Source organism: Narcine bancroftii, chromosome 7 (genome assembly GCF_036971445.1).
Source record: "Narcine bancroftii isolate sNarBan1 chromosome 7, sNarBan1.hap1, whole genome shotgun sequence".
NCBI lineage: Eukaryota > Metazoa > Chordata > Chondrichthyes > Torpediniformes > Narcinidae > Narcine > Narcine bancroftii.
The window spans coordinates 211,954,762-211,982,550 of NC_091475.1; the positions used below are offsets into that span (position 1 = coordinate 211,954,762).

General features: G+C 44.9%; 1 protein-coding gene and 1 long non-coding RNA gene across 5 annotated transcripts in view; both read right to left on the reverse strand.

The window, feature by feature from the left end:
• Window positions 1-27,789, reverse strand: part of inppl1a (inositol polyphosphate phosphatase-like 1a) — a 228,822-nt gene that overhangs the window by 176,627 nt on the left and 24,406 nt on the right. The gene's annotated exons all lie outside the window — the stretch shown is intronic.
• LOC138739672 (uncharacterized) lies at window positions 24,282-24,853 on the reverse strand. The gene is made up of 2 exons (XR_011342362.1): window positions 24,714-24,853; window positions 24,282-24,399 (listed from the first exon to the last, which is right to left on the reverse strand). It is a non-coding gene; the product is annotated as an uncharacterized lncRNA (long non-coding RNA).

Genomic DNA, 27,789 nt, shown 5'->3' on the forward strand with positions numbered 1-27,789 from the left:
ACAGAACATGTTGCCATCACCTATTTGGCCTCATCCTATCAGATATATTTCCTGGGTTCTATTCATGTTCCACCACCACCCCACTGTGCATTCTTCACTCTTGGCACTAACTTGTTTTACTCTCTTTCCCGACTCTGACATAGGGTCTTGAACCTGGAAAGTTCGTTGTGTTTTTCTGATGGTGTCTGACCTAGAGAATAATTACGACACTGATTTTATTTTTGGATTGCTGTCTGTGCCACGCGTCAGATGGGAGGAACAGGAAGTTGTGGCAGATGAATGCGTGGCTGAAGAGTTAGTGCATGGGGAATGGAGCTTAGATTTCTAGATCACTGGGATCTCTTCTGGGGAAGGTCTGACCTGTTCAATAAGGACGGGCTGCACCTGAACTGGAGGGAGACCAATATCCTGGTGGGCAGGTTTGCTAGAGCTGTTGGGAGGGCTTAAACTAGTTTGGCGGGTGGTGGTTGGGAATCAGAATGTGAGGGCAGAGATTAGGGTAGAAGGTCAAAAGCATGACGTTACATGCTCTGAGTTGGTGAGGAAGGACAGACAGGGGACAGAACATAAAGGTAGTCAGTTAGAGGCTTTGAAGTATGCCTATTTCAATGCTAGGAGTATTAGGAATAAAAGGGATGAATGAGTTTGGATCAGTACGTGGAACTACGATTTTGGAATGGTGGGAAATACAGAGTTGCAATTATGAGTGATTTCAACTCCTCTAATATTGACTGGCACCTCCTGACTGCAAGAGGGATGAATGGGGCTGAATTTGTCAGGTGTGTTCAGGAAGATTCCTGACCACTGTCTGTGAACCGGACGACGAGAGGAGAGGCCAGACTGGATCTGGTTCTGGGGAATGGACCTGGTCAGGTGACGGACCTCTCGGTGGGGATGCATTTTGTTGAGAGTACCCACAACTCCCTGAGCTTCAACATAGCAATGGAAAAGGATAAAAACAGATAAAATGCAAAAGTGTTTAACTGGGGAAGGGCTACTTATGAAGGGATGAAGCAGGAATAAATTGGAAACAGATTTTTAAGGGTGAAAGCACAGAAGTAATATGGAGAGTTTTGGGGCCACTTGTGCAGGGTTCAGGATAGGTTTGTCCCACTGGGACAAGGAAAGGATGGTAGGAAAAGGGAACCATGGCTGATGAAACAGGTCAGGCAACTTGTCAAGAGGAAGAGGAAACATACTTTAGATATAGGAAGCAGGAAAGGCTCATAGGAAATATATGGTAGGAGCTTAAGAAAGGACAGGAGAGCTCGAAGGGGGCATGAGAAGGCCTTGGCATGTAGGATTAAGGAGAACCCCATGGTGTTCTATGTGTATGTAAAGAACAAAAGGTTGATGAGAATGAAGGTGGGGCTGCTAAAGGATAAAGGAGGCAACATGTGCCTGGAGGCAGAGGAGGTTTGGGAGGTCCTAAATGAAACCTTCGTGTCAGTATTCACAAGAGTAAAGGGCCTTGATCACAAAGAGGTTGAAATTGAACAGACCTGTGTGCTGGACCGTGTGGAGATTAAGGAAAAGGGAAGTGTTGGATCTTCTTAAAGTCATCAAGGTTGATGCAATATTCCCCAGGCTGCTTTGGGAAGTGAGGGAAGAGATAGCTGGAGCAGTAGCTATGATCTTTGAATCGTCTTTGGACACATGGAAGGTGCCGGAGGATTGGAGAATGGGAAATATAGTCCCCTTATTTAAAAAAGGTAATAGGGAGAATCCTGGGAATTATAGACCAGATCAGTGGTGTGCAAACTATTGGAGAGGATTCTTAAGGATAGGATCTATGAGCATTTGGAGAAGTCCAGTCTACTCACGGACAGTCAGCAGGACTCTGTGAAGGGAAGGTCGTGCCTCACTATTCTAATTGAGTTTTTTGCGGAGGTAACAAAAGGAATTAATGAGGGTAGGGCAGTAGATGTGGTCTACGTGGATTTTAGCAAGGCATTTGACAAGGTCCCCATGAGAGACTCAGTGGAACCTTGCCTGTGTGGATAAAAATTTGACTTGGAGAGAGAAAGCAGAGAGTAATGGTGGAAGGAAAGTATTCTGCCTGGAGGTTGATGACTAGTGGAGGGGCCGCAGGGATCTGTTCCGGGACCCCTTCTCTTTGTGATTTTTATAAATGACCTGGATGAAGAGGCGGAAGGATGGGTCAGTAAGTTTGGAGGAGTTGATAGAGCTGAAGGATGATGAAGGTTATAAGAGAATATAGACAATGCAGATTTGGGCAGAAAAGTGACAGATGGATTTCAATCCAGATAAGTGTGAGGAGATGCATTTTGGAAGGTCAAACCAGAAGGCTGAGTACAGGGTTAATGATTGGTTACTTAAGAATGTGGATGAACAAAGGGACCTTGGGGTCCAAATCGATACATCCCTCAAGGTCGCCGCACAGGTTGATAGGATAGTTAAGAAGGCCTATGGAATGCTGGTATTCATTAACAGGGGAATTTAATTCAGGAGTAGAGAGGTCATGTTGCAACTCGACAAATCTTTAGTCATACCACACTTAAGAGTATTGTGTTCAGTTCTGGTCACCTCAATACAGGAAGGATGTGGAAGTTATGAAGAGGATGCAGAGGAGATTTACCAGGATGTTGCCTGGATTGGGAAACAAGTCTTCTGAAGCAAGGTTGGCAGAGCTGGGACTTTTCTCTCTGGAGCGAAGAAGGATGAGAGGAGACTTGATAAAGGTCTACAAGATTAATAGAGGCATAGATAGGGAGGATGGCCAGCGCCTGTTTCCCAGGACAGGAATAGCAAACACCAGAGGGCACATGTACAAAGTGAAGGGAGGGAAGTTTATGGGAGATATCAGGGGCAAGTTTTTTTTTACAGAGAGGGTTGTGGGTGCTTGGAATGCCTTTCCAGGGATGGTGGTGGAGGCTGAAACATTGGAGGCATTTAAGAGACTCTTAGACACATGAAAGAAAAATAGAGGGTTATGGGGTAGGGAGGGTTTAGTACTTTTTAAGGAAGGGATATCTAGGTCAGCACAGTATCGAGGGCTGAAGGGCCTGTACTGTGCTGTAGTTTTCTATGTTTCCAGGGCCTGCCGTTTTGATTTTCATAGGTAACATCGGGTTGGATCTCCACTTTAATCTGGAAGGTGTCATACCTCTGCAGTAACTAATTTATATGTACACTGGAGTGAAACATGAAAGTCTGCAGACGCAGTGACTGTAGTAAACAGTCTGGAGAAACTCAGCAGGTCGCACAGGTCGCATAGTAAAGATAAAGATACATTATGGAGCAGCGATTTTCAACCATTTTCTTTCCACTTACATACTACTTTAAGTAATCCCTGATTCACCACAGAGCACGTATGGTTGAGAACAAAGATAAAGCAACAAAACCAAGGGAGGGAGGGTTCAGGCTGAAAACGTTGGTTATGTATCTTTATCTTTGCCATATATACAGTAGACTGAGATTTGATGAAAGTGGGTGCACATTGTCCAGAGGTTTGTCTCCCACTATCTGAAAGTGTTCCCATTTCATCCACTGTAGTTTCATCCATTGGAGCGCTTTCATCCCTAACGTTGAAGTACTCGAGATGGCAGAGGTCGACAGCATCGAGTCCACGCTGCTGAAGATCTAGCTGCGCTGGATGGGTCACGTCTCCAGAATGGAGGACCATCGCCTTCCCAAGATCGTGTTATATGGCGAGCTCTCCTCTGGCCACCGTGACAGAGGTGCACCAAAGAAAAGGTACAAGGACTGCCTAAAGAAATCTCTTGGTGCCTGCCACATTGACCACCGCCAGTGGGCTGATATCGCCTCAAACCGTGCATCTTGGCGCCTCACAGTTTGGCGGGCAGCAACCTCCTTTGAAGAAGACCGCAGAGCCCACATCACTGACAAAAGGCAAAGGAGGAAAAACCCAACACCCAACCCCAACCAACAAATTTTCCCCTGCAGCCGCTGCAACCGTGTCTGCCTGTCCCGCATCGGACTTGTCAGCCACAAACGAGCCTGCAGCTGACGTGGACTTTTTACCCCCTCCATAAATCTTCGTCCGCGAAGCCAAGCCAAAGAAAGAAAAGTTCTGGATACTCTCAACTGCAGGCACCATCTGGCCTGATGCCAGAATGTTATTTCCTTGTTTACGAAGTATTAGGTTCTGCTTTTTCCATGATCCCCTCCCACAAACCCCCCCCAACAAAAAAAAAACACATTTCTACCAAATGAACAGATCGGCATCCCCAGGGCTTTTGTTCAGATTTTCCAGCTCTCCCCCTCCACCCACCCTGCCATCCCTCCTTCCCCTGATTGTACTGTCCCCTCTCCCTTCTCCACCTATCATCTCCTGCCTTTGCCACGCCCTCCATCCTTCTGTTTAAATGCCTGTAGACATTCTTCCATACCCTGAGGAAGGACTCAAGCCCAAAATGTCGACTATGTATTTTTACCTTTGCTACATAAAGGACACTGTTTGAGTTTCTCCAGCATTTTGTGTTTCATGGTGTCTACAGATTTTCATGATTTACTTCAGGGCTCTAACTCCTGCCTGCTCCACAGACATCCACAGGGTATTGGACCAATTGGGAGGACTCATGAATCATCTTCTCCCACCCCGGGGAGAGAGATCAGTGTATGAAAGGAATCTGTGGCGGACGGTTCTTTGACTCGCCGCTGTTGATTCAGCATATTGTTTACTTTAAAAGACCGCACCAATAAAAAAAATTTGTTAAAGAAGATCTCCATGGGTCAGGCAGCATCCATGGAGGGAAACAAGACAGTTAACTTGGACCTCACCACCCAGGCCATGCCCTCTTCACTCTCCTACCATCAGGAAGGAGATGCAGGAGCCTGAAGACAAACACCCAGAGATATAAAAACACACCACCCCCCACCCCGCCATCAGATTCCTAAAAGGACAATGAACCACAGACACTCACTCCCTCACTCTCTCTTCTTTGGCTCTAATTTATTTATTTTTAAATGTAATTTATAGCAATATTTACACCTGTAATGCTCCCGCGAGACAAATAGAGTCAATGTGGACAGGCTTTTTTCCATTGAGAGTGGGGGAGATTCAAACAAGAGGGCATAGATTGAGATTGAAGGGGGAAGCATGAGGGGGAATTTCTTCACTCAGAGGGTGGTGGGAGTGTGGAATGAGCTTCTGGCCGAAGTGGTAGATGCGGGTTCAATTTTAATATTTAAGGAAAAGTTGGATAGGTACATGGAGGGTTATGGGCTGGGTTTGGGTCAATGGACTGGGTGTTTGGCATGGACTAGAAGGGCCAAGTTGGCCTGTTTCTGTGCTGTATTTGTTATATGGTTATAAAACCACAGATTTTGTGATATGTTCACGACAATAAATTCTGATGCTGATTCCTTGGGGTGAGGATAACACCTTCTGCATCAATATCAGTAAGACTGAGGAGTTGGTTACTGACTTCCAGAAAAGGGCAGGAGCTCACTCCCCAGTTCACCTCAATGGTGCTGACGTGGAGAGAGTCAATGGCTTTAAATTCCCAGGGGTCAACATCTCCAGTGACCTGTCATGGACCACCCATTGTCAACGCAATAGTCAAGAAAATGCACTGGTGCCTCTTCTTTGGCATGTCACCAGCATCCCTTAGCAACTTCTACAGGTGCACCACTGAAAGCTTTCCTGTCAGGGTGTAGCACAGACCTCTCCGCCCAAGAAACTGCCATGGTTTAAATTTGGCTCAATCACATAACCCCTACCTCCCCTTCGTCAACTCCGTCTCTATCTTTTGCTGCCTTGGTAAAGTAGGCAACGTATTACAAGACTCCCCCTCCCCACCACTCCAACCACATTCTCTTCACACCGCTCCCGTCTGGAAGATAAACATGTTTGAGATCACTCACCATGAGATTCAAGAACAGTTTAATTCCTGCCATTACCATGATCAAACCTCAAAATTCATAATATGTTGCCTTTTCACCATACCAACTGATCTCTAACTGAGATGAGAATTTATTATCATATACACAAGTACAATGTGCACATCTTACTTGCTGCAACCACGCAGGTAGGCAAGATGCCCCAAAGACAATAGTATAAAATATTACCACTTCTGTGGCACTTCTGTACTGTGTCTTATTTTTTTTGTACTATGTTTGAGATATCTAACTCATCTACTCACCAAACAATCTCCATCATTGCATCTTGTTACTTAACAATGAAGTTAAACTCTGCTTGCTTCAGGAACTGGAACATCCTGGAATGCATCTCCCAGGCAGTTGCTAGTGGGGTATCACAAGGTTCAATGCTGGGACCCTGGCTATTTACAATCTAGATTGATGATCTGGACAAGGAAATGAATGTCATATTCATTGGGGCAGCAGGGTTAGTACAATCCTGTTACTGTGCTAGTCAAATGCGGCATGCTCTATAAGGAATTTGTACGTTCACCCCATGTCTGCGTGGGGTTTCCCCTGGGACTCTAGTTTTCTCCCACCATTCGAAATGTACCGGGGCTGTAGATTAATTGGGCAGGGCCTGTTACTGTGCTGTATGATACTAAGCTGTTAAACTGACAGTATGAACAGTGAGGAAGATTCCAAGAGGCTGCAGAGTGATTTGGACAGATCGGAAGAATGGGCAAGTGCATGGCAGACGCAGTATAGTGTAGCCAAATGTGAGGTTCTCTACTTTGGTGGCAATAGCAGAAAGGCAGATTATCTGAATGGTGGCAAATTAGGAAAAGGGGTGGTGCAATGAGTCCTGGGGGTCACAGATCATCAGTCAGTGAAGGGTGGAATGTACGGATAGCAGGTAGTGAAGAAAGCAAATGGTACATTGGCCTTTACTGAATTTTGCAGTAGTTGTATGGGGCCACATCTTGAGTATTGGGTAGAATTTTGGACTCCTAATCCAAGGAACAACATTCCTGCAATTGAGAGTGCAGCAAAGGTTCACCAGACTGGGATGGCAGGATTGACAGATAAAGGAAGACCAGATAGACTAGGGTTACACTCAATGGAATTTAGAAGAATCAGAAGGAATCTCATTGAGACGTACAAAGTTTTAGACAATAGACAGTAGGTGCTGGAGTAGGCCAATTGGTGCGTCGAGCCAGCACCGCCATTTTTCAGATCATGGCTGATCATTCTCTGTCAGTATCCATTCCCTGCCTTATCCCCATAACCCTTAATTCCCCTGCCCAAAAGAGCCTTATCTCACACCCTTTTGAACATATCCAGCGAATCTGCCCCACCACCCTCTGCAGCAAAGCATTCCACAGATCCACACTTCTCTAGGTAAAAGAATTTCTCCTGATCTCTGTCCTAAAGGGCCTTCCCTGTATTCTTAAACTATGCCCTCTAGTCCTAGACTCTCCCAACATTGGGAACATGTAATCTGAATTCACCCTGTCTAGCCCCTTGATAATCTTATATACCTCAAACATGTCTCCCCTCATCCTTCTAAACTCCATCACTTATAATCCCAGTCTTTCTAACCTATCCGCGTATGACGATCCTGCCATCCCGGGAACTAACCTCGTAAATCTGGGCTGCACTCGCTCTATAGCAAGTATGTCCTTTCTCAAATTTGGGGACCAGAACTGGACGCAATACTCCCGGTGAGGTCTCATCAGGGCCCTGTACAACTGCAGGAGGCTTCTCTACTCCTATATTCCATTTCCCTCTTTATGAAAGCCAACATACCATTCACCCTCTTCACTGTTTGCTGAACCTGCATGCTAGTTTTCAATGACTGGTGAACAAGTACGCCCAGATCCCTTTGCACTACCCCACTCCCTAGCTTAACTCCATTTAAATAATACTCTGTAAATAATACTCTGCTCTCTTATTACTGCCTCCAAAATGGATAACCTCATATTTGCTCACGTTGAACTTCATCTTCCATTCCTCCTCCCACTCCCCCAACCTGTCCAAGTCCCTCTGCATTTTCCTGACATCCTCCTCACACTTTACATTGCCATCCAGTTTAGTAACATCTTGAAATTTGCTCATGCTGTTAATAATCTCTTCATCCAAATCATTTATATCAATGATAAACTACTGAGGACCCAACACCGAACCCAGTGGATGAGATAGATCAAATGATATGGGGAAGCCACTTAGGACTGAGATGAGGAAAAACCTCTTCACTCAGAGAGTTGTGAACTTGTGTTGAGACCATTTCAAAAGGGAGTTAGATGTGGGCTTTATGGATAAAGGGCCCAAGAGCTCCGACATGCTGAGCACTGGTGCACCTCAACGCTGTGTGCTCAGCCCACTCCTGTTCAAGCTACTGACCCACGACTGCATCACCAGATCAAGATCAAACAGTGTCATCAAGTTTGCAGATGACACAGCCGTCATTGGCCTGGTCAGCAACAATGATGAGTCGAACTACAGAAAAGAGGTGGAAAATCTCATGAAATGGTGCGAGGGTAACAACCTGAGGCTCAACATGGACAAGATGAAGGAAATGATTGTGGATCACTGCATATCAACAATTCTGTTGTACAGAGAGTGGAGACACCAAGTTCCTTGGAGTTCACTTAACTAGTGACCTATTGTGGACACTCAACATCTCCTCACTTGTCAGGAAGGTGCAACAGCGACTCCACTTCCTGAGGAGATTGAAGCGGGCAAGGCTACTGGCCACCATCATGTCAACCTTCTACAGGAGCTCTATTGAGAGCATCCTGGCCTGCTGAATCACAGTGTGGGTACAGTTGATGCAGAAAAATGGATCAGAACATTGTCTGCAAAATCATTGAGGACCCCTTCCACCCTGCACACAGCATCTTTCAGCTGCTCCCATCTGGGAAGAGATACAGGAGGATCAGAGCCAGCCCCACCAGGCTGAGGAACAGTTTCTTCCCAGAGGGCAGTGAGAACGCTGAACGACCAAAGGAACTGCTCTCACTGACCACCTGAGACTCTCCTATTCATGAACAAGATTTATTTATTTGTATATATGAATATTTGTCCTGCATACGTATTGTTTGTCTTTGTGTATTATGTCTGGTTGCATGTCTACGTGTTTTACACTGAGGACCGGAGAACGCTGTTTGCAGGTTGTACTTGTACAATCAGATGACAATAAACTTGAGATATGGAGAGAAAACAGGAAAAGGTTACTGAAGTTGTGATCAGCCGTCTTGTGAATGGTGGAACATGCTTAAAGAATGGTCATCTCCCCCTATTTTCTGTGTTTCCATTTTCCTCTACAGATGCTACCTGACCTGCTGTGTCCCTCCACCAGTGTATGGGTTTTTTTGCTCCTGCATCAGCAGCTATCTGGACACCATTCAAGATTTTTCACACGTTACAAGTGATTTCTTTCTAAAATTACGTCACAGGCACTAAAACACGTTTGCATGAGGTGATAGAAGGTACTCTGGAAATTCCCCCACCCAGAAGATGTTTGAAGAGCTCTGTGTAAGAGAAGGGCAAGTGGACCTTGTGGAAAGGAGGCACCTGTTGAAGCTCACAAGCAGCCTGCTGGATGCAGACAGGTGTCAGGCAGCCATGTGAGGCCTCTCTGAAGGAAGAGGTTAAACAGCAATTGCTCACATTCCCTGCTGTCTGGGCAGCTGACTGCAGACAACACAACTCAGTTTCAGCTGCTCCATGCTGCCGAACAAATCAGGAACGTGAACCCCCAGTGAAGTTACCATTTTGCGAGTGCAGAGCCTGCAAGATCTGACAAATTAAGACTGCAAAACCCAACTTTTTACTTATTCAGAAGGTGTGGCATCACTTGCCAACTATTTATCATCCTAGACCAATTGTGGATTGCTGGAAAATTTCCAAGGCCCATTAAGATCTGCCCATATTGCTGTGGGTGTGGAGGTATACAAAGACCATACACGCTTCTTTGAATTCAACAATGTCTATAGATGCTGAGGTTGACTGTAATACACAAATGTTCTGGAGAAACTCCGCAGTTCACACAATATGATTTGATTTCGATTTCAGATTTATTGTCAGAGTACATACATGGGCAGCATGGTTGGTGTAGCACTTAGCACAACACCTTTACAGTGCCAGTGATTTGGGACTGCGGTTCGAATCCCACGCTGTCTGTAAGGAGTTTGTACGTTCTCCCATTGTCTGTGTAGGTCTTCCCTAGAGGCTCTGGTTTCCTCCCACCATTTGAAACTTATTGGGGTGTTGGTTTATAGCATGTAAATTGGGCCGCAATGAGCCAAGAGGCCTATTATCATGCTCTATGCCTAAATTTAATTTAATGACAACACTTACAGCCCTGAGATTCTATTTCCCTGTGGGCCAGTAGTGCAAAAAACTACTCAAGATTCAGTATGTACACACATAAATAAATGAAGAAATGTAAGCAAACTAATTGTGCAATACCAAGAGAAAAAAAAATCAATAAAGTGCAAATGAGTCCTTAAACAAGTTCCTGATTGAGTTTGTTGTTGAGGAGTCTGATGGAGGAGGGGGAGCAGCTGTTTCTGAACCTGGTGGTGCGATTCTTGTGGCACCGAGACTCTTTCCTGATGGTAGCAGCGAGAACAGAGCATGTGCTGGGTGGTGTGGATCCTCGATAATTGCTGCTGCTCTCCGACGGCAGCGTTCCCCGTAAATATTCTTGATGGTGGGGATGGTTTTGCCTGTGGTGTCCTGGGCTGTGTCCACTACCTTTTGCAGGGCATTGGAGCCCCCATACCAATGCATAGGAAGCAAAGGGTAACCAACATTTCAGGCTGAGGCCCTTCTCTGGTTATCCTCCTTCCATTTATATACATAAAATGTCTTGGGATTGTCCTCAGTGAGACCACATCTCAGCCTTTCCCTTCCAAGACTGAGAAAATCTGTAATGTGGTTTAACACTGTGCAAAGTTGTCATCTGAAGTTTCAGAGAGGCTGGAGAAACCAGTGTGACAGATTATGTTATATTTTATATTGTGTGTAGGTACGTTTTTGGAAGATAGATTGTGGGGATTTTAGATAGATCACAAACAGATACAAACACTTTACAACACAGATCTCATTTAAAATCCAGAGCTCTGCTCAAACCAGACAGTCCAGGTTCCGAGTGCCTTTACATAAGCTTTGAAGAATGCCTATATGGATTTCACTAGTAAGTGTTAATTGGTCATGCTGTGGAGTAATGGATTATTGTTTTGGAAAACAGCAGATGAACGAATTCGGAAGATCAGGTCCGGTGCCACAGTCTGTCTGAGTGTTAAGAGGGTCATGTGGTTTTCTCTGAGTGAGAGAGAGAGGAGAATTGAGTCCGACAGTCCAGCAGCAGCTTGTGGAAACACCCCATTTGGAAGATGGGTTGAGAGTTCTTAGTTCAGCCTGGTCAAAGCCCATGCAAGAGGAGATGGCTGGCTGGATGTTTCACCCGAGATAAGGGAAACAGAAAAGGAACTCTGTGGTGACCTGAAAGAAAGAGGTTATCATCTGGAAAACCCTGAGGGGGCAAGTTTCTTTGGCAAGACAGTGAAGTGGCTGATCAGAAGGAATCAGTTTGTGTCCAAAGAACAACAAGTCTCTCTCTGAAAACCGACAAGAACCTTCCTGAGTGGTAACCATTTACCTTTTGAGCACCAAACCCTGGTGAACTTTATACATGTTAAAATTCTGTCAAGGTGTAAGAATTGCTTGTACCTAGAGACTTGGAGGAATGAGATGAGATTGGACTGTGAACCAAAGAACTTTTCTGAACTTACACACACATTACATACACGTGCGCTTAGAATTAGAAGGGGGTTAAGTTAATAGTAATAAGCTAAAATTTGATCCTGTTTTCATATTAAAAGCATCTTTTGTTTAAGTAACCATTTGTGTTGTGAATTTCTATTGCTGCTGGGTTTTGGGGTCCTCTGGGCCCATAACACCAGCTTGAAAGCAAAAGGCAAGTGGGAGAGATTTAAGGCAGACCTGAAGGGCAACCTTTTCACTCAGAGAGGGGTCTGTATGGAACAAGCTGCCAGAGAGAGTTGTAGAAGCAGGTATAATTGCAACGCTCAAGACATTTGCCAACTGTATGACTAGAAAGGGCTTTGAACATGTAGGCCAATAGAACTCACTCAGAATGCCTGTTTGGTCAGCATGGATGAACGTACACACAGCACGTGCTGTTTGACGATGAAATGGAATCAGAATTTATTGTCATGAATGCGTGCGTGAAATTTGTTGTTTTATGGCAGCATTGTCATGCATTACAGGTGCAAAATTGCTATGAATTACATTTCCATACACTATTTTAAAAAAAGTAAAAGAGAAAATGTGAGGTAGTGTCCATGGCCGGCCTTGTTGTTGGCTACATGGAGTAATCCATGCTACAAGCCGACACAGACAAGGCCCCTCAACTCTTCCTCCACTACATTGGTGACTGCTTTGATGCTGCCTCATGTACGCATGATGAGCTCGTTGACTTCATCCATTTTGCTGCCAACTTCCACCCTGACCTCAAATTCACTTGGTTCATCTCCAGCAACACTCTCCCTTTCCTCAATCTCTCTCCATCTCAGGAGACAAACTCTTGACAGACATCTTCAACAAATCCAGCATCTCCAAGGCTACCATGACTACACCTCTGCACACCCTGTCAGGATTCTGTTCTCTCAATTCCTCCGCCTCCGTGGCACCTGCACCCAGGATGAGGACTTTCATGCCAGATTGCCAGAGATGTCCTCCTTCTTCAAACAACGTAGCCTTCCCTCTACCACCATCAACTCAGCACTCACCTGCATATTCTACATTACCAGCACATCTGCTTTGGCCCCCTCTGCCCCCAAGCACAACAAGGACAGATTTCCTCTTGTCCTCACCTATCATCCCACCAGCCTCTGCATCCACACATCCTCCTTCGCCATTTCCACAATTAGACACATATTTCCACCCCCCCCCCACCTTTCGCAGGGTCTGCTCCCTCCGTGACTCCCTTGGCCACTCCTCCCTCCCCACCAATCGTCCCCTTGGCACCTACCTCTGTGACCACAGGAAATGCTCCACCTGTGTCCACACCTCCTCCCTCAGCACCATTCAGGGCCCCAAACAGTCCTTCCAAGTGAAGCAGCATTTCACTTGTGAATCTGAAGGGGTCATCAACTGCATCCAGTGCTGCCGTTGTGGTCTCCTCTACATCGGAGAGATGAGACGCAGACTGGGAGATCGCTTTTTTGAGGACCTCGGCTCTGTCCACCACAATAGAGTGGATTTCCCAGGGGCAACCCATTTCAATTCTGTGTCCCATTCCCTTCCACCCTCCAGAGGACATTAATATCAATTTCTCTGGCTTTTGTTAAACCCCCCACCACCTCTTCTTCCTCCTGTGGCCTTCCCTTGACTCTGTCTGTCTCTCCCTCCTTTTCGGTCTCCTTTCTCACAGACATAATCAATTCTCACCTCTCCTCTTATCATAGCCAATTAACACCTTTTATTGGTCTGGACCAGATTTCCTGTATTTTGCTCATTCTGCTTATTCCTTGAAGAAGGGCTCAGGTCCGAAACATCGGCAATATATCTTTGTCTCCTATGGATGCTGGAGGATTGGCTGAGCTCCTCCGGCAGTTCCATGTATTTTCACTACAATCTCAGCGTCTGCAGATTTTCATGCTTCACTTTATTCATGGTCCATTCAGAAATCTGATGGGGGAGGGAAAGAAGCTGTTTTTGTTGTTGGTTGTTCGTCCTGGTGGTACCAGTGTGAAGAGGGCATGGCCTGGGTGGACAGGATCCATGAGGATAGAGGCTGCTTTCTTGAGACACCGCCTCTTGTAGATGTCATCAATGGCATGGAGACTGCTAGCATCAGTGACAACGGTATGAAGTGGTTGGCAGGGCACAGAGACAGGCATTTTACACGGTGGGTCCTCAAGAGTCTTGAAGATCCACTCCAGCTTCCTCCCACCCTTCTGTTCCCTTCACTATCATTTTACCCAGCTTTCCCCAAAATACATCATTGTTCTTCATCTCAGCTACTCCGTCCAGGGTGTGAGTTCAACAACTTCACACTCTCTGACCACAGTCTACAGTAAATTCCTCAAATGGACATGCTTGAGTATCTTTTATGTTCCCTGGATCTGATCTCACCTCCAAAACAAAAACACTTTCAAACATCTCCCTCATCAAACTCTTTCGTGCCTTAAAAGAAATTAACAATCACCAAAATGGTACACGTTGAAAATGAAAACAGAACAGGAGCAGGAATCGGCCATTCTGGCCCATCGAGCCTGCTCCGCCAATGAGATCATGGCTGATCTGATGATAGGCTCAGCCTCACCGACCTGCCTTTTCCCTTAATTCCCCTACTATGCAGAAATCTATCCAACCTTGTCTTAATTATATTTCCTGAGGTCGCTGCCACTGTTTCAGTGAGCAGAAAATTCCACAGATTCACCACCTCCTAGGAAAAGCAGTTCCTCCTCATCTCCATCCTAAATCTACTGCCCTAAATCTTGAGGCTACGTCCCCTAGTTCTTGTCTCCCCTACCAATGGAAACAACTTACCTACCTCAAACTTATCAACAGCTTTCATAATTTCATATGATCCTCTCTCATTTTTCTAAACTCCAGTGAGTACAGTCCCAGACGACTCAATCTCTTCTCATAGGCCAACCCCCCTCATCTCTGAAATCAACCTGATGAACCTCCTCTGCCCCACCTTCAAAGCCAGTACATCCCTCCTCAAGTAAGGAGGCCAGAACTGCACGCAGTGCTCCAGATGCGGCCTCACCAAAACCTTGTATAGTTACAGCATAACCCCCTACTCTTATATTCAATCCCTCTAGTAATGAAGGTCAACGTTCCATTTCTCTTCTTGATAGCCTGCTGCACCTGCAAACCAACCTTTTACGATTCAGATGTTGTTTATCCTTTCCTTCCTCAGTAAAGGCAATCAATTCAATCTTTTATCATCGACATCTCACAGTTTTAGAGTCATTCTAATATTTGCATCTGCATTCTCTACATCTTAATAAGGAGATCAGACCTGATCATAATTGCACCAGTGCTTTGGGCAAGTTCAACATCTGTTTTATTCCATTCTGTCTCTTCACAGCATGACAAAATAAATATATTTACCACTGTCTCAGTAGCCAAAACAGAAACTGGATGAAAGATTTGAAAACATTGTTTAAAACTAATGTTGGTGTTGATGCTACACGCATCCACTGGCAGGAGTTGGCATCTTTGAACAGCCACACCACCACGATAATCACTTGCCTTCTCTCTACACCAGTCATTCTCAAAGTGGGGGGAATCACTCCGGAAACATACGGCCACCCTGGGGCCAAAGCACATTTAGGGGAGCACAGACTGAAATCAGAAAATATTTTTAATGCTTTTTTTGTGTAGTCAGTAAGAAAGAAGCACGGAAGGAGCTGACCAAACTTGACTGCTTCACAGGAAAGGGGGGGGGCCCATAAACTTTGAGCAGAGTCCTAAGGGGACCATGACCAAACAAAGGTTGAGAGTCGATTCTGGTTTATTGACATCAAATTTCATAAGTACAACCCAATGAAACAGTGTTCTCCGGTCCTCAGTGCAAAGAACACAGACACACAACCAGACATAACACACAGACAGACAAATAATACAGACGCAGGACAAGTATTTCATCTATGCAAATAAATATTGTTTTATGAATAGGAGTCTCAGATGGCCAGTGTGAGCAGTTCCTTTGGTCATTCAGCGTTCTCACTGCCTCGTGGGAAGGAGCTGTTCCTCAGCCTGGTGCTGGCTCTGATCTTCCTGTATCTCTTCCCCGACAGGAGCAGCTTAAAGATGCAGGGTGGAAGGGGTCCTCGATGATTTTGCACCCTCTCTTCACACAACGTTCTGATCCATTTTTCTGCATCAACTGTACCCACACTGTGATGCAGCCGACAAGGATGCCCTCGATAGAGCTCCTGTAGAAAGTTGACATTATGTGGCCGGTCGCCTTGCCCACTTCAGTCTTCTCAGGAAATGCAGTCGCTGATGCACCTTCCTGACAAGTGAGGAGATTATTTTTTGGGGTTTTTTTTTTCCATTTTATTTAAAAATTTTCCATACATGTAATTAATAACCATTATATAAAACAATAAATGTTTAAATTTAAGAAAATTTCATTCATCACATGGTTATAACCCCCTCCGCTTCCCTCCCTTCCCCAACCCCTGACCTCCAAAAAAATGTTTATAAAAAAGAAATATATAGAAATATAAAATAAGAAAAAAAAGATAGTATCCTGGATTGCTCAGAGGATCACTCCCCAACATACTGGACTCCAACAAAGTACACATGATCAATTTAAGGAAGAAGGTTGACGCAGGTCTCGAGAGGCTGGAAGAACATTTCTATGTATTTATACCTAAAATTTGAAATATATGGGCTCCAATTTTTTGCAAAAATATACCATATTTATTTCTCAAATTATATGTAATTTTCTCTATAGGAATAGTGAATTTCACCTTCCCATTCCTAAATGTGATCCGATTTCCAAGTCACTGCAATACTTTTCCTTCCCACCGCTAATGCTATTTTAACAAATTTCATTTGGTACATTGATAATTTCAACTTAGGTCTTGTTCTTTCTATATTCCCAATAGGAATAAATCTGGGTTTAGTGGAAATACAGTGCCTGTAACTTGTTCTAAAAAGTTCCCTAAATCCTTCCAAAAAAGGTCTTATCTTGGAGCATGACCAAGTTGAATGCAAGAAAGTTAATGTCTCTTCACCACACTTAAAACATTGATCTGATAAATCTGATTTCATTCTATTCCATTTTTGTGGCATCAAATAGAACTGATGTAAAAAAAATTATATTGAACTAATATTGAACTAAAATTATATTGAACTAATATAACTAAAAATTATATTGAACTTTGTCTGTCTGTGTGTTATGTCTGGTTGTGTGTCTGTGTTCTTTGTACTGAGGACCGGAGAACACTGTTTCATTGGGTTGTACTTATGCAATTTGATGTCAATAAACCAGAATTGACTCTCAACCTTTGTTTGGTTATGGTCCCCTTAGGACTCTGCTCAAAGTTTATATCTATATCTTACATTAATGGTATTGTGATACAATCTCGACAAAGATCCGACCATCTTTGGTCATCAATTGTAATATTCAAATCTAACTCCCACCTCTGGCTAGATTTATGCACTTCTTGTTTAATAGTTCCTGTTCACAATAAAAGATACATTGCAGAAGTAAATTTCTTGATATTTTCTCTCCTAATAAGAATTTCCACCTCACTACAAATAGATAACCACATCTCTGGACTTACTTTTCCCTTAAATATCCTCTCATTTGAAAGTGAGGAGATGTTGTCTGTCCTTGATAGGTCACTAGTTAAGAAAAGCTGCTCTAGACTAACAATAATTTCTCTGTGAAAGCTCCAGTCAAACCTTCAAGCAGAAAATGGGGCTTCTCTTGAACTACTTCCTTTGACATTAACAAGTTTCTGAAATCCAAGAACTATGGATGCATTTGAAGAAGTCAATATTGATGCAGTCTGGTTGGAGAGTGCCAAGACAGAATAGAAGGTGTTGTTCCTTCAATTTGCAGGTGCTATCAACCTGATAGTGCATGAGGGCATGGACAGACATGTCAGCATGGCAATGGTATGGAATTGAAGTGGCTGGCCACTGGGAAGTCCGTGCTATGAGAGCGGACAGAGTGAAGGTGCTCTCTCAGTCTGCGTCTAGTCTACATGATATAAGAGTCTGCATCAGGAGCATCTGGAGCACCCCCCACTCAAAAAAAAAATTGGCAAGTTACTTTACTTGGAAAGACTGCTTGGGGCCCAGAGTAGTGGTGAGGGAAGGGGTACATGAACAAGTATAGAACTTCTTGCGGTCATGGGGTAGGCAACAAGGGGATGACTGGTGGGAAGGGATGAGTGGTCAAGGGAGCGATCCCTACAGAAAGAGAGAGGGGAATGGAGGGAAAGATGTTTCTGGTGGTGGGATCCTGTTGTAGGTGGCAGAAATTGGGGAGAATAATTGGGGAGGGACAGGGTGTGGAGAAAGGGGCCAAGGCAGATGTGTGGAAAATAGAGGAGATGTGTGTGAGGGCTGTGTTAATGGCAGTAGAGGGTAAGCCACATTTCCCAATAAAAGAGGACATCTCAGATGTTCTGGAATGGAATGAAAGACCTCATCCTGAAAGCAGATGCACCAGAGACAGGGAAATTGAGAGAGAGGGAAGAGTGTAGTGAAAGGTAATTACTGGAGTTAGTGGGCTTCTAAAAGATATGTGCAGAGAATTTGTCTCCCAAAATGGAAACATAGATCAAGAAAAATTAGAGAGTTACCATACCAGAGATGATTCAAGTGAATTTGAGCCCAGAGTGGAAGTTGGCAGCAGGATAACACGAAGGTCTGAAGACATTTACAATGCCAGAGAAACTCAGCAGGTCAAAGTGTCCTTTATATAGCAATGATAAAGATACAGATCCAACGTTTTGGGCTTAAGCCCTTCATCGAGGTATGGAATAATGTTGGAAGTTGAAGTTCCAAATAAAAAGGTATAGGGAGGAGATGTGGTCTCAAAGCCAGGAGGTAATAGGTGGAGAAGGGAGGGAGGGCACAGCAGTAAGCAAGGAGAGGAAGGATGGCTGGGTGAATAGAGAGGGAAGTAGGTGGAGAGCTGACAGGGGAAGGGAAGGGAAGGGGAAAGGAGAGCAGGTTAGCGGAAACCAGAAAACTATGTTGATGCAATCTGGCTGGAGATTGCCCAGAGGTTGTTCCTCCAATTTACAGGTGGTTTTAGTGGGATAGTACACGTCTATGGTCAGACAGGTGAGTCTAGGAGTGGAACGCAGAACTGAAATAGTTGGCCACTAGAAGCTCTCTGTCATTGGTGCGGATGGAGCGAAGGTGCTCAGTGAAGCGATCTCCGGTATGGAGACTAATTTTCCAACTGGGCACTCTCCAGCCAGATGGCATCAACATAGATCTGGGAATAGCTGGGTCCATGCGGGTACCCCCTTGATTTGAAGAAAGTGAGTGTCAAACCAGAAGTTACTGAGGGTGAGAACAAGTTCTGTCAGTCGGAGGAGAGGCTGAAGGGAATGATGAGGTCTGTTATCCATGAAGAACTGTCAAGACTTGAGACTTTGTTTCTGGGGGATGGAAGTTTATCAGGACTGGACATTTATGGTGAAAATGAGGCAGTCCAGCCCAGGGAAATGGAAGTTGCCAAAGCAATGGAGGGCATGTGAGGTGTTCCAGATGTAGGTAGGTAGGAACAGGACCTGGGGGAACATGGTCATGGTATGATAACATCAGTTCGGTGGGGCAGGAGCACGCAGAAACAAGGGGTCTCCCAATGCAGTTGAGTTTGTCAATCTGGGTGGGAGGTAGAACCAGGCAGTGAAGGATTTGGAAACAATAAGGTTAGATGCTGTGGAAGGGAGATGACTGAGTGCTAAGGTCAGTGATGGTGAAAGAGACGGTGGCCTGATGTTTCATAGTGTTCAAGGGGTAGGAGATGCCTGAGAATTGTCATCTGGCCTCAGCAAGGTAGAGCAGCAAGACCAAGATAGCACCTCCTTTGTCTGTGGGTTTGATAGTGAGAGCGGGATCAGTGCAGAGAGAATGGAGGGCAATGTGTTCCAAGGAGATGGAAATGGAATAAGTGAGTGGAGTAGTGAAGTTGAGATAGTTGATGTCCCAGTAGCAGTTGGAATGACAAAGGCCAGATCGAGATATCCAAGAGGAGGAAGAAGGCTTAAGGAGGAGGAGTTCTCAGTGGGAGGTAGAGAATCCTTTGCTCGGAGCCAAAGAAAGAAGGGTTTGGTATTATAGCATGTGATAAACTCACTGAGGTGTGGGTGAAGGCAAGGCTTCTACTGAGGACAGAGCACTCCATCTCAGAGAGGGAGTCCCATCAACTCTATCATGACTGATTTACTATCAACCCATTCTCCTGCCTTCCCCCATAACCCTTGAATCCCTTCCTGATCAAGAACATATCTACCTCTGCCTTAAATACTCCCAATGACTTGGCCTCCACAGCCATCCACTGCCACAAATCCCACAGGTTTGCCACCCTCTGGGTAAAGGAATTTGTCCTCATCTCTGTTCTAAAGGGACATTTTTGTATTCTGAGGCTGTTCCCCCGGTCCCAGACTCTCCCACCATAGGAAATATCTTCTCCACATCCACTCAATATTTGATCGGTATCAATATGATTCTCCCCCCCCGCTCCAAAACTTGTTCTAAATTCCAGCGAGTACAATTCCAAAACCCATCATACACTCCGGCCAACACATCCTTCCTTAGATATGGAGCCCAAAACTGCTCACAATATTCCAAGGGTTAAGAACTTCACACTCCTGGATGGAAACGTCTCTGAAGATCTATCCTGGGGGCCTCCATGTTGATGCAATCACGAAGAAGACCTGCCTGCAGTTATACTTTGTGCCTGCAGTTATACTTTGTGAGTTTCCCTGCTTCTATATTCTATGCTCTTCACAATGATACTTCCTCCAAATTAAAAAAACTTCACACACAAAATATTTTAAATCTACATTCTGACAAACTGTACAGGCAAACTAAAGGAGAGGCAATGAAAACAAATAACTGAAGCAGTGGAGTTTAAGGAGGACACATCACGAAGGGCACCAATAGCCTTTTTCCAAGGGTAGTTGAGTCTAAAGTAAGGTTGCAGAGGTTTAAGATAAGAGGGGAAAGATTTAAAGGAGATCGGAGGGATTTTCTCACACCAAGGATAGTGGCCATATGGTACAAGGTGCCAGAGGAGGTAGTAGAGTCATGTATAACCCAGCGTTTAAAATCATTTGCACAGGATCATGGGCAGAGACGAGGGCCCAAATGCAGGAAATGAATAGACATGGAGAGGCATTTTGATTGGCAATTGCATGTCAAGCTAAAGGATCTGTTTCCAGGCTGTAGGATGACAACTGTCCATGAGCACATAAGATATAGGAGAAGTTGGCCATTCAGCCCATCGAACCTGCTCCGCCATTTCATCATGAGCTGATCCATTCTCCCACAACCCCTCTCCCCTGCATTCTCACCATAAACCTGACTATCAATTTCTGCCTTAAATACACCCAATGACCTGGCCTCCACATCTGCCCGTGGCAGCAAACTCCAGAGGTTCAGCACTCTCTGGTTAAAGAAATTCCTCCCCATCTGTTTTAAATGGGTGTCCTTCGATCCTGAGGTTGTGCCCCCTTGCATTATTTTGTCTTCATTCATCCTCATGGTGCCCAAATCCTGAAACTCCTCAGCTAGTGACAAGGTGGAAGCAACATCACAACACACATGGTTACAGAATATAGCTCATCACCGCCTTCACAAGGACAGTCAGGGTTGGGCATCAAATGCTCAAATTCCAATGACTTCCTTAAGACATGGATGGAAACACAACAGACTGCAGATGCCCGAATCTGGAGCAAAGCTAAAACTGCTGGAAGAACCCACATGGGGGGGGGGGAGGAATTACGAACATTTCAGGTGAAGCCCCTGAATCAGGACTGAGGGTAGATGGGGGACAAGACCCAGAGCACAGGGAGAGATGAGACAGGGGGCAGGTGATGGCTGGAGCAAGGGGAAAAGCCTTTGATGGAGCCAGATCATATTGGATGGATTAGAGGTGGAGCTGGGAGACAAGTGGAAGCAGGCAAGGGCAAAATGACAGATAAAGCCAGAAGACATAGGAGCAGAAATAGGCCATTCAGCCCATTGAGTCTGCCCCGCCATTCAATTATGAGCTGATCTATTACTCGGCACAGCCCCATTGCCTGGCCTTCTCCCCATAACCTTTTATGCCCTAGCTAATCAAGAACCTATCCATCTCTGCCTTAAATACACCCAATGACCTGGCCTCCACAAGCACCTGTGGCAACAAATTCCACAGATATACCACCCTCTGGCTGAAGAAATGCCTCCACATCTCTGTTCAAAATAGATGCCCTTCAATCCTGAACTTATGCCCACTTGTCCTAGACTCTGCCACCAAGGGAATCAACCTTCCTCCATCTACTCTGTCCATGCCTTTCAATATTCAAAATGTTTCAATGTGATCCTTCCTCGTTCTCCTAAATTCCAACGAGTACAGACCAGGAACGGTCAAGCGTTCCTCAAATGATAACCTTTTCATTGCCTGAATCATCCTTATGAATCTCCTATGAACCCTCTCCAATGTCAGCACATCCTTGAGGTGATAAAGGAGGAGAGAGCTGGTGAGGGTGGGGACACAAAAGGTTACCCATGCTAGAATCTGATCAATCAGGTGATAATATGAATCAATTATTTGCATTAAGTGAGAGAAGAAGTGAGATGAAAAGATCGTTTCAACTGATGGCAGAGGTCAACGAAACCAAACCTCTTCACTTGACTCAAGATTAACTTGAATGAAAATCGAAAATAAATATAAATCTGAAACAGAAAACACCGGGAAATCTCAGGAAGTCTGCTGCACCTACAGAAAGAGGAACGGTCCTTGTTTCTCATCGACGGAAATTCTGACCCAGGGTCGCAGATCCAAACTACTGACAGTTTCTCTTTCCCCCCCCAGAAATTCCTGACTTTGTTTTAACTTTACTGAAGTTCTAATAAAGGAACACTGTAGTCTATAAACTGTGTTGTAAGGTCAGTTAGGGGAATCTCTCAGCCAAGCCAAGAACCACAATTTTACACAGCAATCTCTGGCTGTTTGACACAAATGGTAGTGAAAATAGTAACTCAAACTATCTTTTCCTCCGAGCTGTTCCGCTTACCTTTCTGTTCCTGTTTAGAAACCAGAAAGTCAGCTTACCCAAGCATTGAAGGTCTCGCAGGCCAATTCTATTAAAGGTCACTTAAATTTTCTTTCCTGCAGATCTCCAAGTCTACAAAAATCAATCTTTCCCAACTCAGTAACTGCTTCCTTCATGCACTGAGCGATCTTCTTGTAAAATACCAATGGGAAATCCGAGGAAAACAAATCTATCTAACCAGAAGTGTACAATCAGTGATCATTAGGGGTCAGAGGTGGAGGGGGTGAGCAAATTTAAATTCCTGGGTGTCACTATCTCAGAGGATGTTTCTTGGACTCAACACACGAATGTCTTCATCAGAACCTCCACATTCTCAGGAGTTTGCAAAGTTTAGTTTGATATCAAAAACCCTGGGAAACTTCTACAGATGTGTAGTGGAAAATGTGTTGACCATCTCCATCACTGCCTGGTATGGGAGCAACAATACCTCTAAACAGAAAGCCCTGCAAAGGGTAGTGTCACAGCACAGTATATCACAAGCAAAATTCTCCCCACCATCCAGAGCAGGGCTTCCCAAACATTTTAGTTTGCGGAACCCTTTTGGGGAACACTTGGAAATCACGGAACCTTGCAGTTACGAATCAGAAGCCAACTGGAAGTAGAATGGCATCAACTTCTGGTTCGAGTGTGGTGGGGTCTAAATTAAATTATTTTTCTTAAACAGTGCTTGCAAATTCCCATTTTTTCAGAATTTGATTATTTTGTTTCAACTGAATACTAACTAAATTGCAAACACAAATATCACCAACCTCTCAGACTCCAAATGCCCTCCAAATCACCGACCTTCCAGAAGCGGGTTTCCAACAGCCCACAGGCCAAATCTCCCAACACCTTTGATGCGGGGATCCACCTAAGCCCTGGATACCCAGAGGTGGAGCTCCTGATGCCTCAAACATGGATTTGCATCCTGGCCCTTGCTGCCCACAGGCCCAAGCTTCTAACACCTCCATCACTAACCCCCATCCATGCTGACCAGGTGCTGGAGCCAACGTTGCCTTCGCCGGTGACCCAGACTGCAAACATACCATAGCCCCTGACGCCTCTATCAATGCACAGGTCCCCGTCCCAACCAACACCATTCCGGAGCCCATGCCGACTCCATCACCAGTTCCCACGCTAACTTCAGTGAGATATAGGGGAGAGGGAGGGAAGGAGTGAGCGAGTGAGTGAGAGGGGTGGGGGGAGGCAGTTAAAATGTTAAAAATGTGGCCAGCCTTGCGCCAAAAGAAATCCAAGTCTCATCAGTTGAAAATGGCGTCTTGAGGCCTGACACTTTGTTTTCATAGCGTCAAGGCAACTGATGATAAACACAGGTAAAAAGTCATTTAAATTACATAAAACAAGTTTTAGTTATTACTATCGTTTCTTCCCGGAACCCAGTTTGGAAACGTTGATTTAGAAAATCTACATGGTACGCTACCGTCGGAGATCAACAGGATCCACACCACCCAGCACATGCCTTATTCTCACTGCTGCCATCAGGAAAGAGGTCTCGGTGCCACAAGATTCACACCACCAGGTTCAGGAACATCCGCTACCCCTCCACCATCAGACTCCTCAGTGACAAACTCAATCAGAGACTCATTTAAGGACTCTGACTTGGCACCTTATTTATTACTTTTTTTTTCTGCATTTCCTCCCTTTTGTATAGGCAACTTTTCTTGAGTAAAGTTTTTGCATGACTGTCAAGTAGAAATTCTACCTGAAAGAAAAAGAATTTCAGGGTTGCAATGTATTCTAACAATAAATTTGAACTTCGAAGTAGGTATGAGTGGCTAGAGCCAATTCCTCCTTCTGTGATTTGTTGATCTGCTGTTTTAACGTTCCCAGCCTGTGCAATGGCAGCTAAATACACAAGTCTTACAGCACTTGAATGTGCTCAAGATATCAAACAACATATGCTGGATTTACAGATGTGGATATTATTCCATTACAAACATTCTATCATTTCCACCTGGCCAATTTGCTTTCAACTCAGAGACTGAGCCGGTGCATTAGGTCTGGTTTTGTTTTCACCTTTGCTTTGGAGATCCGGGTTTAGTGGAGGAGTGAAGGGCAGGGATAGGATAAAGTTGGCCAGATCCTCAGACCGCAGAGACACCACAGCCCTTGGATGAGAATGAGCCACCTTCTTGAATTGCTGTCGAACTGGTGAAGCTGCCTCCACAGAGTGTTGGGGACAGGGAATTCCAGGATTTAGACCCGGTGATGGAACAATGGTAAGCTTCCAGATCTGAATAGTGTGCAACTTGGAGGGAGTTCCACTGCTGCACTCGTACTTCTGGGCAGTAGAGGTCACAGGTTTGAGCCGAGAGGTGGGTAAGTGCAGTACCTTTTCTAGTCCAGCCATTCTCCACAAGGGTCATAGGGACCCCTGATAGCCACAGCACATTTAAAGGGGCCCACGGACTGAAATCATAAAATATTTTTTAATGTATTCTTATGGAGCATTGTGAACAGTTTTGGGCTCCTCGTTTAAGGTTGTTCTGATGTTGGTGACGGTTCTCAAGGATGATTCTGGGAATGAAAGATTTATCTTAGGATGAGCATTTGCCAGCTCTTGGCCTGTAATCGTTGGAATTTTAGAGAATGGGAGGGGAATTTCATTGAAACATTTTGAATGTTGAAAGACATGGACAGAATAGATGTAGAAAGGTTGTTTCCCATAGTGGGAGAGTCTAGGACAAGAGGGCACAACTTCAGGATTGAAGGGCATCCACTTAGAACAGAGATGGGGAGGAATTTCTTTAGCCAGAGGGTGGTAAAGCTGTGGAATTTGTTGCCACAGGCAGTTGTGGAGGCCGGGTCATTGGGTGTATTTAAGACAAAGATTGATAGGTTCTTGATTAGCCAGGGCATCAAAGGTTATGGGGAGAAGGCCAGGCAGTGGGGCTGAGGGATCAGCTCGTGATTAAATGGCAGGGAAGACACAATGGGCTGAATGGCCTGTTTCTACTCTGTGATGTCTTATGGTCTAGGTTGTCAGTGGGAGAGAAGTACTGAAGAAACCAACTGAATTTGACTCCTTCACAGGGAAGCAGGCCCATAAACTCTGAGCAGAGCCCGAAGGATGCCATAGCCAAAATATGGTTGAGAAAGGCTGGTCTGGATGGTACATTCTACATCCACTCTGTGCTAGCATGTGAAAGTCCCCACTTTGGACACAAAAATAATTTCCTGGACCACCATAAATTAGGTCAAACACCTTTATTGCTTTGCAAAGCCCGAGCATTCCACTGTAACAGGAGGCATTGCCAAACAGTTAGTCCTGCTCCAAGTGAGTCTGTCTTGCCTCCAAAGTACAGCAATATTTGAATTTTCAGGGTATGTGGCAACAGGCTTATTTTTTGACCCTTGCAATTTACACTGATCTTGACTTAACACAATAACTTTTTATGCAAAACAATCAATCATCTTCACCTGTGAGACTCTCGATCCCTTAGGGTCTCTACTGATCTCTTTAAATGTTAAACGGGCAGACCTTATGCTAATCCTTTTAGACCAGGTCACATTAAAAAAATCTCCTGTCCTCAATAACCATATAACTGTTTACAGCACGGAAACAGACCATGTCGGCCCTTCAAGTCCGTCCCGGTTCACTTGAACAACTCCACTAGCTTCTCCGCAAACACCTGAGGAAGTAGAGGCTTTCTTCATGATAAATAGGACAGCTGATGGCCTTCACCGGCGATCCTGACAGGGCGGAAGAGTGTCAGGCAGAGGATGCAATGTGAATCGAGATATGACAGCAGATATGACGAAAGGCTCAGGCCTGAAACGTTGGTTATATATCTGTGCCTCCTATGGACATGTGTGACCCGCTGAGTTTCTCCAGCACTGCTGTGCATTTACTACAGACTTGTCCTGGTTTGGATGCCATACTCATCTGGGGACAACTGTCTTGGTTCACTGATCCTGGCACCTCTATGCTTTTCCAGGGCAAAGGAAAATCTTAGGTATTTTTGTACACATGAGCAATAAAGCTGAATCTTGAACTTGAATGGAGAAGATAGGTTGAATGGAGCCCCTGTTGGGCCTTGCATCTCAATGACACTCAGCTTAGAACTTCAACTCATCACATAGATCACCAACGGCATTGTAAGAATTAAAACACGAAGGTCTGCAAACACTGTGGTTGGTTGTTTACATACATACACACACAGTGTACAGTTTTATTTTTGCAACTACCAATAAGTGGTCATTGTGCCTGGCCTGTGGAAGAGAGAAATCTCAGGGTTGCGTGTGATGTACTCGGATAATAAATCTGAAATCAACAGGTCAAACAGTGTACTTCATGTAGCAAAGATAAAGACACATAACCAACGTTTCAGGCTTTTATCCCTTCATCAAGGTCTGGAAAAATGTCAGAAGGCGCCCGAACAAACTGGTGGATGGAGGGGCTCGGTGTCCCAGGCAGGAGGTAATAGTTGGATAAGGGAGGGAGGCCACAGCAGGGGGAAGGTGGGGATGGTTCTGTGAATGGAGAGGGAAGGGAGGGTGGAGAGCTGGAGGAAGGAAGCCAAAGGGAATGGGATGGGAGGGAGAACAGGGGGTAGGAGAAGTCCATGCTAACACCATCCGGTGTTAATGTTGAAGGCACCATGTCAAAATAAAATCCCATCACCTGTTGAAATGGAAAAAGATTCCCTGGCAAAATACTCCCTCAACACTTGCATGAAATTCCACAGCCGAACATATGCTTTAATAAGGCACTGAAAACAGCTGTCACCCAGCCACGTATACAAACACATTCAAAAGGGGCATGTCCAAATATTTACTGTATTGTAGGAAGCAATTCCAATGGGCTTCATGTGGTATTCTCAGACATGAATCATCTTGAGCAGATGTTGGGGTAGATACCTAACTGTACGGTCAGAGGTGTGACCCAAGGAGGGCTTTAAAAGGTACTTTGATTCAACATTCAAAGCACATCAATGCCTCTACATTTTTCGAAGACTCATGATCATTCAAAAGCAGACTTGTTGGAGGTATCACACCGTGGCACAGAAGCTGCTCTGCTCGAGGTCAGGAGAAGCTGCAGAAGGCAGTGAATGCAGCTCAGAACATCACACAAACTTCCCTCCCCTCCACG